The 6,611-nt window shown below is 43.9% G+C and overlaps 1 long non-coding RNA gene across 1 annotated transcript; it reads right to left on the reverse strand.

Annotated features, from left to right (window-relative positions):
• Window positions 1–1,394: 1,394 nt before the first annotated feature.
• Window positions 1,395–5,765, reverse strand: LOC140215312 (uncharacterized). Its single transcript, XR_011892269.1, has 3 exons — window positions 5,698–5,765; window positions 3,826–3,852; window positions 1,395–1,509 (listed from the first exon to the last, which is right to left on the reverse strand). It is a non-coding gene; the product is annotated as an uncharacterized lncRNA (long non-coding RNA).
• Between the last annotated feature and the right edge of the window lie 846 nt (window positions 5,766–6,611).

Genomic DNA, 6,611 nt, shown 5'->3' on the forward strand with positions numbered 1-6,611 from the left:
GTTGACAGCAGATTCAGTTTGCCATGGTGGAGGCCCGAGCCCCACGTTGGAGAAAGCAGCACCACGTGGGGGACCAGTGAGAGGTGATAGAGGTGGTGAACGATTCGGCATTTGTGATTGACCAGTGAATTCCCTCAAAGAGGGAAAGAGGGAATAAAATAGCATAAGAAGCGGATCCGGATGGCTGTGGAAAAAAAGGGAGACGCTCGGACATCCAAAGATGCTATAGCATGCAGTGTGCTCCGAAGTTGGAGCCGTGTTGTAAAACTGAACCATGTTCTTTTTTTTTAATCCTTTTTTCGTTCTCTTCAACGTCGTTCGGAACCCTGCCGGCACCATCCATGGAACCTTCGTTGGCCGCACGGACCCCCGAATTCACGACAGTACACTACATAGTTAGCATCATTGAATAAATTACAGGTAACCTCAGTCGTGTAATTTTAAAATGTGTCGGAGATTATCACTGCCATTTGTTTTTGGACGGTCTCATTAACTTACAAAGGCTCATTTACCAGATATATAATTAATCTAAAGGCGCCTTTGAGGCGAGGAAATGGTTAGAATAAGTGGCTTAATTAGCAATACGAGCCTCCCCCCTCCCTCCCCCCTCCCACCTATGGTACTGATTTTGTTTATGCAATGCACGCTCGTCGTCTTACCGCATAGTTTCAGATGCCCAGCCGAAGCCGTAAGAATGGCGCGCACCAGGGACATGTTCAAAGGCTTTATTTTGACCGATGTAGCTTCACGTGTAAGAGCGCTCTATAGCAAACTGGGTTGCTGCCTAAGCAACAGAGACCCTTATATTAGGGCTAGTGCAATACGTCCTTGGCGTTGTCGAGAAAATGTCTCTAAAAACTGAATGATTATGTTTTCATTATTCCTTCTTTTTTACTTGCACAATTTCGTCACGCTCAGCCTATCTGCATGTCTCATCAACACGAGGGAACGTGCATTGCATAACATGTGGTGGCGGCCTCACCATTTTTATGGGGCGTGGGTTCGACCTCAAAACCCTTTCTGTGCCTATACGATACTGCACCGATCTGTGTGTGATCCTGCAGCAAAAGTTTATAGGTGAAGTATGACATTTGATGATGTTAGTATACATTTGATAGTCTCGCGTAGGACACGCGCAAACGCGTTCCGACGATGTATTCGGTTCGCTATCCAGGTGCTTTAGTATACTGTGGCATATATATCCTGAGGCACATATTTGCCCAGCGATTTATTCAAGGCGATCGAGTTAGCTAGTTTTTTTCTCTTACTTTGTATACTTAGTTAAGAATCTAGTAAAGTGATAGTGTGCTTTAATTTTAACCCGTTAGTTCCTCGCTCATTAAAGAAAAGCCCTAAAAGCAAACATGCACACACATATGAATGAGGGGGCTGATCATTTTTTATTCGATTCATGCTTTCCTCGAGTCAAGCAACACTGCATGTTTCCTGTTGCAAAAATCATGGTTTGCATTCTTCGGCGATGTCATGAAGCTCTGCGATTTCTTGTTCCTGTAATTGGAGTGCAAAAAGAAAAAAAAGGAAACGCAGTGCCTTTAGCAGATAACGAAACATTTCTGTGGGACCAGAATGAGGCAGTCAGAACATGTCCTAAATACGAATTTATAACAAACAGAAACCTCTGGAAATAAGACAGGCGAGGTCACTCCTGTTAAGATTCTGGTTTGCAGCTATATATATATATATATATATATATATATATATATATATATATATATATATATATATATATATATATATATATATATATACTAATATTTACTGTCCGTTCCGCTCATGCCCATGTATGTGACCAGTTTTCTGCTATCCACGTAGGTTTGAGTGGAGGTGCAGTGCCAATGGTAGAAAAGTTATCGAAGGCGGGGCTCAGACACACTGAGAACTAAATTGGCTACACGCCTGTAGACCAGTGGCTACATCTATTTGAAGGTGCATTTATCTCGTTGCGGCCGCTAAATTTCAGCTAGCGGCCGGCCTCGCATCTATTCTGAGCGCGGAGAACTTTGTTACAGGAGTGAGCAACCTGCGAAAATAAAGTTAGCCGTGGTCGCGGGTCCGGCTATTTATTTACCGCGTCCGACCAACATACGGCTGGTGGCACAGGCAATCGGCAGTGCATCGTTTAGTGTCCAAAAGCCACGCTGATGCCGTGTAGGTAGTTTACATTGTGCTGCTCCTCTTCTCGCGCCTTATGGCATTTTTGGAGGTTTGTAAGCGCATCTCTAATCCTTGTTCTCTTTCCAGCGACTGAAAGGGACTCGACAGAAAAGTTTTAAGTCAACGGGGACCATTAAAACGCCATTCCAGAAAGCCCGCACCGTTTGCTTCGTGCCAAGAAAATACTCAGTTTCCGAGAAGATCACAACTGAAGAGGCCGCCGTCCTCTAGAGCATTTCAAATCGCTCGCCACGAGGGAGGCGGTCGGACGCTGGATACGTCGCCATCGCCTTTAGTTGGCTCCGGGGAGCAAAACGGCGCCCGAGAGCCGGTGCTACGTTCTTTTATTGTTTTTTTTTTTTTCGTAAAACGCGAAATTGTGGCCAGCAATCGAGCCAAGACACCGCCGACAACATCGCATGGACGTGGCATTTTCTGCTCAGTTAGTATGAGCGCCGCGAGCCAGCAAAACCAGCGCAGTGTCCCAAATCGTGTTCTGCATTTACCTCAATTTCTCCCTTAGTAAAGTTCTGCTTTCGATAATATTGATACCTTCCACGCTTTCGAACATTTATCCATTACTTTAGCATGGCATAATATTTGCCTTCTCCTCTACGCGCAGCTCCGCCTATCGGCACTGCCACAAGGCGCTCGCGCAGCAGTGGCGACGAAGCGATATCGTGCCGAGACGCGTAAACGCTGACTATTCGTGCGTCGTTTGCTATGAAGTAAAGAAGAAAAAGAAATACGAATTGCGTCAGGAAATTGGATTCTGGTCCAAGTTGCATTCAGGCGCCTAAACACGAGTCTCCTTACAACACTCGCCTTCAGTTGCACGTGTGCTATAAATTTTAACGCGAGCGTGAGCGTGTCTTTAACTATTTAGTCAGCTTGGCGGGCGTCGTCATTTTCCACTTTTGCGCAAATGTGCATGGATTGCATAATAGTGAGCCCTCCGCGACATTAAAGTCTTGCCGCTTGAAACGAATATTGTGCACTTTCCGCTGCTACGCTTCCGCTCACCTGTCTTCTGCTAGTGTTGAACAACACTAGGTTAGTTTATTTATCGTGAAATTGTTTGTTTTCGCTATTTTCGTACTACTTTTTTCAATCTAGTCAGGCTGGCTGGGACACCAAGTAGAGTTGACACGTTCTTCTAACACTTCGCCAGTTGCCACTCGTTAATGGAGGGAACACTCAAGTGGAGCGCTGTAGTAGAACAACTATCCACTCTAAAGGTTGGCCCAATTTCCCAGCATGCAGAATGTATTGCGTGGATTTATCGTTTTTTTTATTTCGGGATGTCAGACTCTGAACGAAGAAGTCTGAGTAACTGTGGAATGAACTTAGCCTAAATACAGATCTAAAGCTTTAAGCGTACCTTATGCGAGCCGGCGTTGTTGTCCTGCGGCTTCCTATAGTATCTACTGCGCATTCACGTATGTTAGCACAATCAATCAATGCCATTCTTTGCTAGCCACAAAATTTATATACTATGGATGCAGGCAAAATAATTTCCCTTTTGGTTTTTAACTGCTTATATGAACTTTAACAGTGCGCAGCATTCTCGTTGACCGCACTCTGCTGGTGTTTTCGAAAGCCGCCACGGCACATATAATTAAAATCAGCCAGTCAGCACGAATAACTTACCGAGAGGTACTGCGGGAGCACGTCCACCTGTGCAGTATAAAACAAGTATTTTAGGTTATGTACGTCGCTATGACGAGTGGTCTCGGGAATTCACTTAATACAAGCAATAAGAACTCATTCGACAGCTACATTCAAGTTACGAAAAGGTATGCTCAAGTGAATATTGCAGATAATCAGTGGTACTTGGGTCTGCAGCTTTATTATGTGAGAAGTTATGGCTTAAGTAAGAATCAGTATGGGGCTCGAACAGTAGAATGTTGTGAACTCTTATCAGGCGATCGTCTTAACATTTACCTGAAGTCAAAATTTCAACAAAAATTAAAAAAAATGTTGTAAAGCTTTGTCCAAAAAATTTTGTTGTTGATAATTTCAAATACTATTTTCCTTTCGCCTACATCTCTATCATATCATGGCAACCGACAAATGAGGCAGCTGCTCAAGAGCGGGACAGAATTTCGCCACCCTCATGTCGCCACTATCGAGCACGGCTTTGTTTCAGTATTCGTTTTACGTGCTCCAGCACTGTTGGAGTGCGCGTCCCGCGTTATACTTTGGCTCGTTTAGAGCTTCTCCGCTTTTAACGAAGTACCACTGAAAATTAAGTCAATTTCTTCAACCGATAGATTCGTTATAACGAGGGTTTATTGTATAAGATCAAGGCCTGTTTTAAGTCCCTGAGGGTGATATTCTGACCATTTCTGTATATTGGTGTGCAATATTAAATGATCTGCAAGGTTATGCTCCGACATTTGGTGTCCTTGCTGTGTCGGATATGTGCCTGGGGGCACACGACAAGTGCCACGATTTGTGTGCGAGATGGTAATACACAGTATAGTTATTAGTTCTTTTTTTCAGTCAATTGAATAGGTATTGTAACTTGTCTGCAGGCGATAATTATCGCGATTGGCCAGCAAAGCAACTAGCAGCAATATGTCTTTATAGACTTCAATGAGCACGCCGGTTCGAAAGTGAACAAATAATCTCTCACAACGCCTACGCGCTCCATGTGAAGTGAACGCCCTACGAAACGTTGGGCGCTGCTACAAGTCTTCTACCGCCTTGGGAGTGTTCAAGCGCTTTTTCACGCGGATTGCATTGCACTTGCGCTCTAGCTTGGTGAACTTGAATTGTGAACTACTCTCGGAAGCTCCAATGCAAGCGTGACTTACTGCGCCTACATAGACAAGGGGACAGAAAGAACGACGAAGACAAGCACTGACTTCCAACTGAATTTTTATTTCGAATAAGATGCATACATGACAAAGATACCAAGACAAAAGCGCCCCCTGGAAAAATACGAAGTCAACATGAGCAATTACTGAAAATTGGAGGGGTTGCTTTTGTCTTGGTATCTTCGTCATATGTGCATGTTATTCAAAATAAAAATTCATTTGGAAGTCAGCGCTTGTCTTCGTCGTTCTTTCTGTCCCCTTGTCTATGTATGCGCTGTAAATCGCGTTCGCAATGGAATACGAACTAGCCCGTACTCAAAGCCTGCTCGGGAACTGGCGTTTGAGTGCCTTTTCATTGCTATGGCTTTGTTATCCCAACATTGTTCATCTTTCTAATGCACGTCGGAGCAGCGGAGTAGCCGGGATGTCTACAAGGCGCCCAAAATTCCTTACATGCATCTAATTCAAAATTACAACAATAATGCCATACACAGAAACAAACAGCGTAGATGATATTTCTCTTATATAGACACATACTAGATCTACACATATCTACACAACATACACATACATAACATATCAACATGACAGTATCATATATACCCAATACGACTGAAACGAAATAGCTCAAGTTGCTTTCCGCGTCGATTTTCGTCATGATTAGTCTGTAAAAGACCGCAAGAAGAGGGTTTGCACTTACCAGCTCTCCCTGTCCACACAGCGTTTGGATCATGCACATGTCATTCAGGCAGTTGAGATGAAGCCTTATTCTGAACAGACTGGCCTTGAGCTGCACACATCCGAGATAATTGCGAAACAGTTCCGAAAGTAATAACACGCCACCACTATGCAAAGCGATGAAGTTGCTCGCGCTACCTTTTCTATTTGTTTCTTTTTTTTCTACACAATGACACCTCTGGAAATTGTTATCACAGACTCGACTTGATAAATCCTTATTAGTGCCCTGATATACTCCTACATATCTTTGGCACGAGATAATGGAGTCAACTGAGAATAAAATACTCACTTTCTCGAATACATAGACATCCAGAAAAGGTTATCATCACGTATGTACAACAGTGGGCTAGGCGAATCTAAAGTAGGTGGGACGATGACCAAGCGCCCCATTTTATTCTTTCGGGAGCTTGGCTATGCCTGCTCATGAAGAGACGATGATAGATGCCGTGTTATTTTGCCGAGCCCACGTACGTTGTCAGATATTACGTACGATCGTGTTCATGTATGTAGATTGTTGTGTGGTGACGCAAAGGAAAACTCGATCGGATCCGAACACTTGTAAAATGCTAGATATATTTTTAGCAGGTCAGCAGGCTATTCGATAAGATCTTGCAGAAGTGAACACAAAGCTTGCACACACTGGAGGAACTGTCATTGATTTCGTGAACGAACGATGAAGCTTGAACTAGATTTAAAGGATATAGGCGAAAGGACGGGAATAATGATCTGAGCGACCGAGTGGAAAGGCTCCAAGAATCCTTTCGACTGCAGTGCAGTAAAACTAGCAGTCTTGATGACCGTAGCCCCAGGAATAGCCTTATTGCCTCGGCATTGCCGTATTAGCCGGAGAAACGGATGCAGTGCTGCGTGAGAAGG

This window comes from Dermacentor andersoni, chromosome 1 (genome assembly GCF_023375885.2).
Source record: "Dermacentor andersoni chromosome 1, qqDerAnde1_hic_scaffold, whole genome shotgun sequence".
Classification (NCBI taxonomy): domain Eukaryota; kingdom Metazoa; phylum Arthropoda; class Arachnida; order Ixodida; family Ixodidae; genus Dermacentor; species Dermacentor andersoni.